Source organism: Macaca nemestrina, chromosome 14 (genome assembly GCF_043159975.1).
Source record: "Macaca nemestrina isolate mMacNem1 chromosome 14, mMacNem.hap1, whole genome shotgun sequence".
NCBI lineage: Eukaryota > Metazoa > Chordata > Mammalia > Primates > Cercopithecidae > Macaca > Macaca nemestrina.
The window spans coordinates 64,863,820-64,877,607 of NC_092138.1; the positions used below are offsets into that span (position 1 = coordinate 64,863,820).

At 40.7% G+C, this 13,788-nt stretch overlaps 1 protein-coding gene across 4 annotated transcripts in view; it reads right to left on the reverse strand.

Moving 5' to 3' along the window:
- The window catches only part of CIMIP2B (ciliary microtubule inner protein 2B), a 50,067-nt gene that overhangs the window by 21,640 nt on the left and 14,639 nt on the right, over positions 1-13,788 (reverse strand). For 2 of the 4 annotated variants that reach the window (XM_071077976.1, XM_071077973.1), the window contains exon 2: positions 4,563-4,605. The exons of the other annotated variants lie outside the window; for them this stretch is intronic. The gene's annotated coding sequence lies outside the window, so the exon portion shown is untranslated. The remainder of the gene's footprint in view (positions 1-4,562; positions 4,606-13,788) is intronic. 4 annotated transcript variants of the gene reach the window in all.

The window sequence follows — 13,788 nt, forward strand, 5'->3', positions numbered from 1 at the left end:
CTTTAAAATACTTAAAGAGTTTAAACAGGCTATCAATCAGTATGAACCAGGTGTATACCCAAAGTGTAAACAAGGAAAACATTGGGCCAATCAGTATCATTCTAAATTTAATAAGGATGGAAACCCGATTTCAGGAAATGCCATGAGGGGCCCATTCCGGGCCCCATTCCAAACCAGGGCATTTCCAGCTCAGGCCATTCCCTCACCCCTATACAATGTCTGGCCCCTACCACGGCCAGTAGTGCCGCAGTAGATTTATGCTGCACAAAAGCTGTGAGCCTTCTGCCTAGGGAACCCTCGCAAAAAGTTCCAACAGGGCTCTGTGGACCCTTGCCAGCAGGGACGATAGGATTACTTCTAGGCAGGTCTAGTTTAAATTTAAAAGGAGTGAAAGTACAAACAGGAGTCATTGGCTCAGATTACAATGGGGAAATTCAAATTGTTATATGTACTTCTGTTGCCTGGAAAGCAGAGCCAGGAGAACATATAGCACAACTCCTGATTGTGCCATATGTGGAAATGGGGAAAAGTGAAATTAAATGAACAGGAGGATTTGGAAGCACAAATAAACAAGGCAAAGCAGTTTATTGGGTGAATCAAATTACCGATAAACATCCTACCTGTGAAATAACTATTCAGGGAAAGAAATTTAAACATTTGGAAGATACAGGAGCAGACATTTCAATCATTTCTCTACAGCACTGGCCATCCACGTGGCCAATTCAGCCTGTTCAATTTAACATAGTTGGAGTTGGTAAAGCCCCTGAAGTATATCAAGGTAGTTATATTTTGCATTGTGAAGGGCCCAATGGATAACCTGGGACTATTCAACCAATTATAACTTCTGTACCTGTAAATTTATGAGGGAGAGATTTATTACAACAATGGGGAGCACAAGTTCTAATTCCAGAGCAATTATACAGCCCTCAAAGTCAACATATGATGCATAAAATGGGGTATGTTCCTGGTATGGGACTAGGAAAAAATTTGCAAAGTTTAAAGGAACCGCCTCAAGCGGAAAGACAAAGTTCCCGCCAAGGTTTAGTATATCATTTTTGATGGCAGACATTTTTAAGCCTCCAGAACCTACACCTTTAAAATGGTTAACAAATAAGCCAATTTGGATAGAACAATGGCCACTGAGTAAAGAGAAACTGGAGGCTTTAGAGGACTTAGTTACTGAACAATTGGAAAAAGAACACATCAATATTTTCCCCTTGTAATTCTCCAGTTTTTATTTTTTTGTTTTTATTTTTATTTTTTTTTTTTTTTTGAGACGGAGTCTCGCTCTGTCACCCAGGCTGGAGTGCAGTGGCCGGACCTCAGCTCACTGCAAGCTCCGCCTCCCGGGTTTACGCCATTCTCCTGCCTCAGCCTCCCGAGTAGCTGGGACTACAAGCGCCCGCCACCTCGCCCGGCTAGTTTTTTTTTTGTATTTTTTAGTAGAGACGGGGTTTCACGGTGTTCGCCAGGATGGTCTCGATCTCCTGACCTCGTGATCCGCCCGTCTCGGCCTCCCAAAGTGCTGGGATTACAGGCTTGAGCCACCGCGCCCGGCCAGTTTTTATAATTAAGAAAAAATCAGGTAAATGGAGAATGTTAACTGACTTAAGGGCCATTAATTCAATTATACAACCTATGGGGACATTACAGACAGGACTGCCTTCTCCTGCTATGATTCCAAAAAATTGGTCTTTAATAGTCACAGATTTAAAAGACTGTTTCTTTACTATCCCCTTAACTGAGCAAGACTGAACAGTTTGCATTTACAATTCTTGCAGTAAACAACCTGCAGCCTGCTAAGCATTTTCATTGGAAAGTGTTGCCTCAAGGCATGTTAAACAGTCCAACAATTTGCCAGACGTATGTAAGGCAAGCAATTGAACCTACTCGTAAAAAATTTTCAGAGTGTTACATTACTCATTACATAGACAATATAATTTGTGCTGCCCCCACTCCAGAAATATTACTCCAATGTTATGATCACTTGCAAAACTCAATTTTTCATGCCAGTTTAATTACAGCTCCTGATAAATTTCAGACTACTCCTTACTCCTACTTGGGGACCTTAGTGAATGACACTACAATTGTGCCACAGAAAGTAACCATATGTGGAGATCAATTGAAAACATTAAATGACTTTCAAAAATTACTAAAGAACATTAATTGGATACAATCTGCTCTAGGCATTCCTACCTATGCCATGAGTAATCTATTTTCTATCTTTAGAGGAAATCCTAGGCTTACTAGACCTCAACAATTAACAAAGGAGGCTGAGGCGGAGTTACAGCTGATTGAAAAGCAAGTCCATGAGGCTCAAATAAATAGAACAGATCGACAGAAGACTCTAGATTTGCTAATTTTTCCAACTCAGCTTTCTCCTATTGGTGTTATTGTCTAAGAGCAGGACTTAGTAGAGTGGCTTTTTCTTCCACATACTAATTCACAGACTCTAACTCCTTATTTGGATCAAATCGCTGCTATGATAGGAAACGGGAGAACTCGGATTGTTAAATTACACAGATATGATCCTGGAAAAATTATTGTCCCTCTCATGAAGGCACAAGTACAGCAAGCTTTTCTTACTTGGCGAACCCATTTAGCTGACTTTTGTGGGTATTCTCAATAACCATTTTCCTAAAACAAAATTATTTCAATTTTTGAAATTAGATTCTCCCTAAAAATAACTAAATTTAAACCAATTGAAGGTTCTGAGAATGTTTTTACTGAGAATGTTTTTACTCCAGAAATATTACTCCAATGTTATCATCACTTGCAAAACTCAATTTTTCATGCCAGTTTAATTACAGCTCCTGACAAGTTTCAGACTACTCCTTACTCCTACTTGGGGACCTTAGTAAATGACACTACAATTGTGCCACAAAGTAACCATATGTAGAGATCAATTGAAAACATTAAATGACTTTCAAAAATTACTAAAGAACATTAGTAATGTAATGGTAATGGTACCATTACATTACTAATGGTAAAGCTAGTAGTAATGGTAAAGCTTCTTATTCTGGCTCGAAAAGTGAAGTTTTTCAGATGCCCTATACTTCAGCTCAAAGAGCAGAACTTGTAGCTGTAATTGAGGTATTAACTGCTTTTAACATGCCTAGTAATGTGATTTCTGATTCTTCATATGTGGTTCATTCCACACAATTAACTGAAAATGTTCAGTTACAATTTCATACAGATGAACAACTGATGACTTTATTTACCCAACTGCAAACAGAAGTTAGGAGTAGAATGCACCCTTTTTACATTACTCATATTAAGGCGCATACACCTCTTCCAGGACCTTTGACTGCAGAGAATCAAATGGCTGATCACCTAGTTGTCACTGCGATATTTAGTGCCAGACACTTTCACAATTTAACCCATGTTAATGCCTCTGGTCTCACATGCAGATACAGCATTACCTGGAAAGAAGCTAAATGGTGCATTCCTCATCTTTTACAGGAGGAGTTAATCCTTGAGGATTAGAACCTAATTCTCTTTGGCAAATGGATGTCACACATGTTCCCTCGTTTGGGAGACTACCTTATGTACATGTATGTGTAGACACCTTTTCTCACTTTGTCTAGGCTACATGCCAATCAGGAGAGTCTTCTGCCTGTGTTAAACGTCACCTTTTGCAGTGTTTTGCAGTGGTGGGCATTCCAGCTTCTATTAAAACAAATAGGCCGGGCGCGGTGGCTCAAGCCTGTAATCCCAGCACTTTGGGAGGCCGAGACGGGTGGATCACGAGGTCAGGAGATCGAGACCATCCTGGCTAACACGGTGAAACCCCGTCTCTACTAAAAAAATACAAAAAAATAGCCGGGCGAGGTGGTGGGCGCCTGTAGTCCCAGCTACTCGGGAGGCTGAGGCACGAGAATGGCGTGAACCCGGGAGGCGGAGCTTGCAGTGAGCTGAGATCCGGCCACTGCACTCCAGCCTGGGCAACAGAGCGAGACTCCGTCTCAAAAAAAAAAAAAAAAAAAAAAAAAAACCAAATAATGCCCCAGGCTATACTAGCCAAGCTCTAGCTACTTTTTCTATATGGAATATTAAACATATTACTGGCATCCCATATAATTCTCAAGAACAAGCCATAATGGAAAGAATGAATCTCTCCCTGAAACAGCAGTTGCAAAAACAAAAAAGGGGAGAAATAGGGACTATGGGACACCCCATATGCAACTGAATCTAGCATTATTGACTTTAAATTTTTTGAGCCTGCCTAAAGGCCAGATGTTATCAGCAGCTGAACAGCATCTACAGAAACCAGCTGCAAGGACAGAAGCAGAATAACTGGTTTGGTGGAGAGATCCGATAACAAAAAGTTGGGAAATAGGTAAAATAATAACTTGGGATAGAGGTTATGCTTGTTTCTCCAGGCCAGAACCAACAGCCAGTTTGGATACCATCAAGACACCTGAAACCTTATCATGAGCCAGATGCCAAGGAAGAGATTCCAGGATCCCGAGGACCCCTCCCTCCCATTGCAGCCATGTCAAGACTGACACTGAGGAGGACCCCAACTGTCACGGGAACACCTGTCAAACACAGCCACCTACCTAGGGACAGATCAAGAAGCTGTCACAGATGGCGGAAGAAAACCTGAGGAAAGCAGGACAACCAGTCACAATGAGTAATTTAACAATAGCTATGATAGCAGTTATCATCACAGACATGAATAATCCTTCATCAAGGGCTGACACAGAGAACAATTATACTTATTGGGCATATTTATCAATCTTGGCTGGCAATAATGCCTGGATGTAATCACTCTATGACATAATTACACATGCTTTCTGATCTCAGTATTTACCATAATAAATCTGCTCCTATAATTGAGGCATATCGTCCCCAAAAACCTATTTGTAAACAGAATTGGACCTGGCCAGAAATAATGAACGTACTTGTTTGGGAAGATTGCACTGCAGAGCAGGCAGAGGTGCTGCGCAGTGATTCCTATGGAATCATTATTGATTGGTCTCCTAAGGGGACGTTTAACTTAAATTGCACCTCTCAGTCTGCATGCCACAGCCACACTGTGTTCAGCTGGTCTAAACAAAATGGTCAGACGGTAGAAATGGTAAGAAATACTGCAAGAGTTCCTATTATCTGGAAACAGGGCAGTATAGTGGCACCTCAACCTTAAATGATATGGCCCGCTCTAGGAGCTAAACATAAGGATTTGTGGAAACTATTAATGGCTCTTAATAAGATCAAAATTAGGGAAAGAATAAAAAAGCATCTAGAAGGACACTCTGCAAACTTGTCTTTGGATGTTGCAAAATTAAAAGAACAAATATTTAAAGCATCCCAGGCACACCTGACCTTAATGCCAGGAACTGGAGTGCTTGAAGGAGCTGCAGACAGATTAGCAGCTATTAACCCATTAAAATGGATCAAGACACTTGGAGGCTTGGTGATTTCAATGATGATTGTGCTTTTAATCTGTGTTGTCTGTCTTTGTATAGTCTGCAGATGCGGATCCCAGCTCCTGCAAGAAGTAGCTCACTGTGACAAAGCTGCCTTTGCTTTTATTGCTTTGCAAAACAAAAAAGAGGGACATGTTGGGAACAGGCCCCCAAATCTGGCCATAAACTGGCCCCAAAACTGGCCATAAACAAAATCTCTGCTGCACTGTGACATGTTCGTGATGGCCATGATGCCCATGCTGAAGGCTGTGGGTTTACTGGAATGAGGGCAAGGAACACCTGGCCCACCCAGGGTGGAAAACTGTTTAAAGGCATTCCTAAACCACAAACAATAGCAATCTGTGCCTTAAGGACATGTTCCTGCTGCAGACAACTAGCCAGAGCCCATCCCTTTGTTTTAGCCCATCTCTTTGTTTCCCATAAGGAATACTTTTAGCTTATCTATAATCTCTAGAAATAATGCTTATCACTGGCTTGCTGTCAATAAATATGTGGGTCAAACTCTGTTCGCGGCTGTGAGCTCTGAAGGCTGTGAGTCCCCTGATTTCCCACTCCACACTATATATTTCTGCGTGTGTGTCTTTAATTCCTCTAGTGCCACTGGGTTAGTCTCCATGACCGAGCTGGTCTTGGCAGGCATGCACTGCCATGCCCAGCTAATGTTTGTATTTTTTTTTTTTTTTTTTTTTTTTGAGACTGAGTCTCGCTTTGTCGCCCAGGCTGGAGTGCAGTGGCGCGATCTCGGCTCACTGCAAACTCTGCCTCCCAGGTTCACGCCATTCTCCTGCCTCAGCCTCCAAGTAGCTGGGACTACAGGCACGCACCACCACGCCTGGCTAATTTTTTGTATTTTTAGTAGAGATGGGGTTTCACCGTTTTAGCCAGGATGGTCTCGATCTCCTGAACTCGTGATCCGCCCGCCTCGGCCTCCCAAAGTGCTGGGATTACAGGCATGAGCCACCGTGCCCGGCTAATTTTTGTATTTTTAGTAGAGACAGGGTTTGCCATGTTTGCCAGGCTGGTCTCAAACTCCTGGCCTCAAGTGATCTACACACCTTAGCCTCCCAAAGTGTTGGGATTACAGGCATGAGCCACCACACCCAGCTTGCATTTTGGTTTTTGGTTTGTATTCCCCCTTTTTATCAGGGTGTGCAGGATGTAGTGTTGATAGCCAAGCTTCTATTTTGTCCTGTACCAATGCTGAAGGTGCGCTGCCTACCCTGGGTCCACTGTGTCCTTCAGTGGTACCCCAGTGGCCAGAAGACTTGGAGTTAGAGGACTTGTAGCCGGTTGGGTGTTCTGGGCTGGACAAAAGTAGAGATGGGAGTGCATTAATTGTCCTTTGAATTCCTTTTGAGCAGTGTGGGAGCCAAGGACTAGGAGTCAAGAAGTGGGATTATAAAACTTGTCTATGGATTCTGTGTGTTGAGCTGCTGTGGTCTTAGCTTGTCATAATTAGCTATCCAAACCCTCCCCCTGCCCTTTGAAGTTTAGGCCAGTTTCAAAAGGCCCTGCAATATAAAAAAAAAAATGCCCTTCCTCCACAAAGGAAAATATAGTCCCTCTTAACCAGAAGACTTAAGTCTTACTAAAAACTTAAAAAGAGAAATCTCCCAAGGATCAATTACAACCAAAATGAAAGGGCCCCCACTGGATATTAAATACTCCCACCACTGTTAAAAGTCAAGAAATAACTACTTGAGTATACCTATCAAGGATTAAACCTGTTTCCTGAGTCACTGGCACAAAGGGAAGACATCCTGACCTACATCTATAAACCTTTGGAAGACTTCTGCTAGCTACTTAAAATAATCAACACTCACCCAGAAGTGGTAATGTGATGCTGTAGGTGGAAACAGCAGTTTTAATTTTTCTTTTCTTCCTGATTGTAATACTTCTTTTCTACCATCTGATCCAGTGTGGGTGGGAACAAAACTCTATACTAAACATTTCAAAATTTATAACATCAGAGAATCATCTTCACAGTTGCTAGATTTGTCATCAACATCCCCAGGATAGAAAGTTCCATCTTCTGGCCTACCTGGAAAATCTCACGGCCATCTCCCCAGACTTGTTAGGTGGAACTCTCCCCGACTTAATGGGTTCCACCTGAACCCCCTCATTGCTATTATGTGGACCTGGAAAGTTGGGTATCTACACTTCTAGTGCACTAATGATTCTATCTTTTGCACCCAGTGTTGTGTTAATGACACAAAAGTCAAGTTTCCTGCAATGCTCTGATCCAACCTTAGTTGCCAAGTTCCCAACACCACAGCAAAGTAAATGGGATAGAACTTGTAAGCAACAAGACCACCTACGGTTCCTTCTCCTGGATCAGAACATACAGGAGAAAAAAAAAAAAAAAGGAATACATGGGAGAAAAAACAACTATATAGTCTGGGAAGGTGGGAGTACCTCCCTCCCCTTTTGGAAAACAAAGATTGTTCAACCACCCCAATTAGAACAGGGAAAAATATCTCTAGAGACACAACTTGGCAGCAAAGGGTAGGCATCACACCCTGTGGGGTCCCTGTTTGTGCTCTAAATGGGCTTGTTTTTGTTTGTGGCCATGAGTGGGAAGAAGTCATGCCCCGTAACCACTCCTGACCCCCTGAGGAGTCACCTGTTCTTTTAAGAGTAGCTTTCCCTTGTATATCAAAAACATGAAGCAGAGGTGACCATATGTTGGCCACCCTTTCCCCTCCAGGAGTCACACAGTCTATAACCCCATAAGACCCAAGAACACCAGAAATAAAGGAGCAATAGTGTTACTGGTTGAGGGTAGTTGTTCAGGTTCTTGGCGTTTTGAACAAAGAATCAGACAAAATACACAAACAAAGCAAGGCAGTAAAAGCAGAGACTTACTTTAAATAAAAGTATGCCCCATAGGGTAGGAGTGGGCCCAAGCAAGTGGCTCAAGAGCATCACTTACAGAATTTTCTGGGATTTAAATACCCTCTAGAGACCAGGCGTGGTGGCTCACATCTGTTATCTCAGCACTTTGGGAGGCCAAAACGAGTGGATCACCTGAGGTCAGGAGTTCGAGACCACCTGACCAACATGGTAAAACCGTCTCTACTAAAAATACAAAATTAGCTGGGTGTGGTGGTGCATGCCTGTAATCCCAGCTATCCGGGAGGCTGAGGCAGGACAACTGCTTGAACCTGGGATGCAGAGGTTGCAGTGAGTCAAGATTGCACCATTGCACTCCAGCCTGGGCAACAAGAGCAAACCTCCGTCTCAAAAACAAAACAAAACAAAAAAACCACAAGTTCAGAAAACATATTGGAGGGAATAATCGAGGAAAACTTCCCTGGCCTTGCTAAAGATCTAGACATCCAAATACAAGAAGCTCAAGGAATACCTGGGAAACTCATCACATGAAGACTATCACCTAGGCACATAGTCATCAGGTTATCTAAAGTCAAGACAAAGGAAAGAATCTTAAGAGCTGTGAGGCAATAGCATCAGGTAAACTATAAAAGAAAACCTATTAGATTAACAGCAGATTTCTCAGCAGAAACCCCTACAATCTAGAAGGGATTTGGGTCCTATTTTTTAGTCTCCTTAAACAAAACAATTATCAGCCAAGAATTCTGTATTCAGCAAAACTAAGCTTCATAAATGAAGGAAAGATAGTCTTTTCCAGACAAACAAATGCTGAGAGAATTCACCACTACCAAGCCAGCACTACAAGAACTGCTAAAGGGGTCTCTAAATCTTGAAACAAATCCTTAAAATACACCAAAATAGAACCTCCTTAAAGCATAAACCTCACAAGACCTATATGACAATAACACAATAAAAAAAGGTATTCAGGCAAAAGGGCATGATGAATAGAATAGTACCTCATATCTCAATACTAACATTGAATGTAAATGGCCCAAATGCTCCACTTAAAAGATACAGAATGCCAGAATGGATAAGAATTAATCAACCAAATTTCTGCTGTCTTCAGGAGACTCACCTAGCACACAGGATTCACATAAACTTAAGGTAAAGGGGTGGAAAAAGATATTCCATGCAAATGGACACCAAAAGCAAGCAGGAGGAATAGCTATTCTTATATCAGACAAAACAAACTTTAAAGCAACAGCAGTTTAAAAAGACAAAGAGAGACATTATATAATGATAAAAGAACTAGCCCAACAGGAAATATCACAATTCTAAATATATATGCACCTAACACTGGAGTTCCCAAATTTACAAAACAATTACTACTAGATCTAAGAAATGAGATAGATGGCAACACAGCAATAGTAGGGGACTTCCATACTCCACCAACAGCACTAGACAGGTCATCAAGACAGAAAGTCAACAAAGAATCAAGGGACTTAAACTATATCTTACAACAAGTGGACTTAACAGATACTTACAAAACATTCTACCCAACAACTGCAGAATACACATTCTATTCATGAGCCCGTGGAACATTCTCCAAGACAGACCATATGATTGGCCACAAAATAAGTCTCAGTGAATTTAAGAAAATCAAAATTATATCAAGTACTCTCTCAGACCACACTGGAATAAAATTGGAGATCAACTCCAAAAGGAATCCTCAAAACCAGGCAAATATATGGAAATTAAATAACCTGCTCCTGAATGATCGTTGGGTCAACAATGAAAATAAGATGGAAATTTAAAAATTCTTTGAATCGAACGATAATAGTGACACAACCTATCAAAACCTCTAGGAAAAGCAGTGCTAAGAAGAAAGTTCATAGCATTAAAAGCCTAGATCAAAAAGTCTGAAAGAGCACAAAATAGACAATCTAAGATCACACTTTATGGAACTGGAGAAACAAGAACAATCTAAACCCAAACTCAATGGAAGAAAAGAAACAATGAAGATTGGAGCAGAACTAAATTAAACTGAAATAACAACAACAATACAAAAGATAAATGAAACAAAAAGCTGGTTCTTTGAAAAGATAAAATTGATAGACTATAAGCGAGATTAACCAAAAAAAGATTCAAATAAGCTCAATTAGAAATGAAATGGAAGATATTACAACTGATACCGCAGAAATACAAAAGATTATTCAAGGCTACTATGAACACGTTTACATGCATAAACTAGAAAACTTAGAAGAAAAAATTTCTAGAAATATAAATCTGGAAACATATAACCCTCCTAGATTAAACCAGGAAGATATAGAATCTCTGAACAGACCAAAAACAAGCAGCGAGACTGAAATGGTAATTTTAAAAAACTGCCAACATGGCCAGGCACAGTGGCTCACACCTGTAATCCCAGCACTTCGGGAGGTTGAGGTGGGCAGATCACCTGAGGTCAGGAGTTCGAGACCAGCCCGGCCAACAAGGCCAAACACCGTCTCTACTAAAAGGACAAAAATTAGTTGGGCATGGTGGTGGGTGCCTGTAGCCCCAGCTACTCAGGAGGCTGAAGCAGGAAAATAGCTTGAACCTGGGAGGCGCAAGTTGTAGTGAGCCAAGATCGCACCACTGCACTCCAACCTGGGCGACAGAGCGAGACTCCGTCCAAAAAAAAAAACTGCCAACAAAAAAAAGTCCAGGACCAGACAGATTCACAGCTGAATTCTATCAAATATTCAAAGAAGAACTGGTACCAAACCTATTGACACTATTCCAAAAGATAGAGAAAGAAGGAATCTTCCTTAAATCATTCTATGAAGCCAGTATCACCTAATAGGAAAACGAGGGAAGGACGTAACAAAAAAAGGAAACTACATACCAATATCCCTGATGAACACAGATGCAAAAATCCTCAACAAAATACTAGTGAACTGAATCCAAAAGCATATTGAAAGGATAATCCACCATGATCAAGTGGACTTCATAACAGGGTTGCAGGAATGATTTAACATTTAACATATGCAAGTCAATAAATGTGATATACCACATAAGCAGAATTAAAAACAAAAATCACATGATCATCTCAATAGATACAGAAAAAGTATTTGACAAAATCCAGCATCCTTTTATGATTAAAACCCTTGGCAAAACTGGCACAGAAGGGACATACCTTAAGGCAATAAAAGCCATCTACAACAAACCCACAACCAACATGACACTGAATGGAGAAAAGTTGAAAGCATTCCACCTGAGAACTGGAACAAGACAAGGATGGCCACTTTCACAACTTCTATTAAACATAGTACTACTGGAAGTGCTAGCCAGAGTAATCAGAAAAGCGAAAGAAAGAAAAGGCATCCAAACTAGTAAAGAGGAAGTCGAAGTGTCTCTGTTACTGATGATATGATCGTATACCAACAAATGACGCTGGGATAGTTGGCAAGCCAAATTGTAGAAGAATGAAACTACATTCTCATCTCTCATGTTATACAAAAATCGCATTATACAAAAAACTTAAGATGGATAAAAGACTTAAATCTAAGACCTGAAACCATAAAGATTCTAGAAGATAACATCAGTTATCTTTGGGTTCTTCATGACCAAGAACCCAAAAGCAAATGTAACAAAAATAAAGATAAATAGATGGGACTTAATTAAGCTAAAAAACTTCTGCACAGCAAAAGAAATAATCAGCAGAGTAAACAGACAACCCACAGAGTGGGAAAAATTTTTCACAATCTATACATTTGACATAGGACTAATATCCAGAATCTACAAAGAACTCAAATCATCAAAAATAATAATAATTTAAAAATCCCAGGGTTCGGCACGGTGGCTCACACTTGGAATCCCAGCACTTTGGGAGGCCAAGGCGGGCAGATCACAAGGTCAGGAGTTTGAGACCAGCCTGGCCAACATGATGAAACCCCATCTCTACTAAAATACAAAAATTGGCTGGGCGTAGTAGTGCGTGGGCCTGTAATCCCAGTTACTGGGGAGGCTGAGGCAGGAGAATGGCTTGAACCCAGGAGGCAGAGGTTGCAGTGAGCCGACTATGCCACTGCACTTGAGCCTGGGTGAAAGAGCAAGACTCTGTCTCAAAAAAAAAAAAAAAGAAAGAAAGAAAAAGAAAAAAGAAAAGGAAAAAACAATCCCATCAAAAGGTGGGCTAAGAACATGAATAGACAGTTCTCAAAAGAAGATATACAAATGGCAAACAAGCATAGGGAAAAATGCTCAACACCATTAAGTATCAGAGAAATGTAAATTAAAACCACAGTGCAATACCATCTCACTCCTGCAAGAATGGCCATAATTAAAAAATCAAAAAATAATAGATGTGGGCCAGGTGTGGTGGCTGTAATCCCAGCACTTTGGGAGGCTGAAGCAAGCGGATCACCTGAGGTCAGGAGTTCGAGACTAGCCTGGCCAACATGGTGAAACCCCATCTCTACTAAAAATACAAAAATTACCTGGACTTGGTGGTGGGCACCTGTAATCCCAGCTACTTGGGAGCCTAAGGCAGGAGAATCACTTGAACCAGGCTGGTGGAGGGTGCAGTGAGCCGAGATCATGCCATTACACTCCAGCCTGGGTGACGAGAGCAAAACATCTCAATAATAATAATAATAATAATAATAATAATAATTAGATGTTGGCGTGGATGCAGTGAAATGAGAACACTTTTACACTGTCGGTGGGAATGTAAACTAGTACAACCACTATGGATAACAGTACGGAGATTCCTTAAAGAACTAAAAGTAGAACTACTATTTAATCCAGCAATCCCATTACTAGGTATCTACCTAGAGGAAAATAAGTCATTATATGAAAAAGTTACTTGCACATGCATGTTTAGCAGCACAATTTGCAATTGCAAAAATACGGAACCAGCCCAAATGCCCATCAATCAACGATTGATCAACACCTATATATACATATATATGTATATGTGTATGTATGTATGTATATGTGTATATATGTGTGTATGTATATACATACACCATGGAATGCTACTCAGCCATTAAAAGAAATGAAATAATGCCATTCACAGCCACCTGGATGGAAATGAAGACTATTATTTTAAGTGAAGTAACTCAGGAATGAAAAACCAAACATCCTGTGTTCTCACTTACATGTGGGAGCCAAGCTATGAAGATGCAAAGGCATAAGAATGATACTTTGGATTTTGGGGACTCAGGGGAAAGGGTAGGGGGGTGGCAAGGGATAAAAGACTACACATTGGATACAGTGTACACTGCTCAGGTGATGGGTGCACCAAAATCTCAGAAATCACCACTAAAGAACTTATCCGTGTAACAAAAAAACCACCTGTTCCCCAAAAATCTATTGAAATAAAAAATAAATAAAAATAAACAACAGAAATTGAAACTAAGTGAACAAAAAAGGAGTTTGATATTCAATCAAAAAGTTACACATACATGCCTTTTGGCCTGAGAAGTCAGACATTAATCATATTGTTGTTCCCCTGTACATCATAAGTCATTATTCTTTT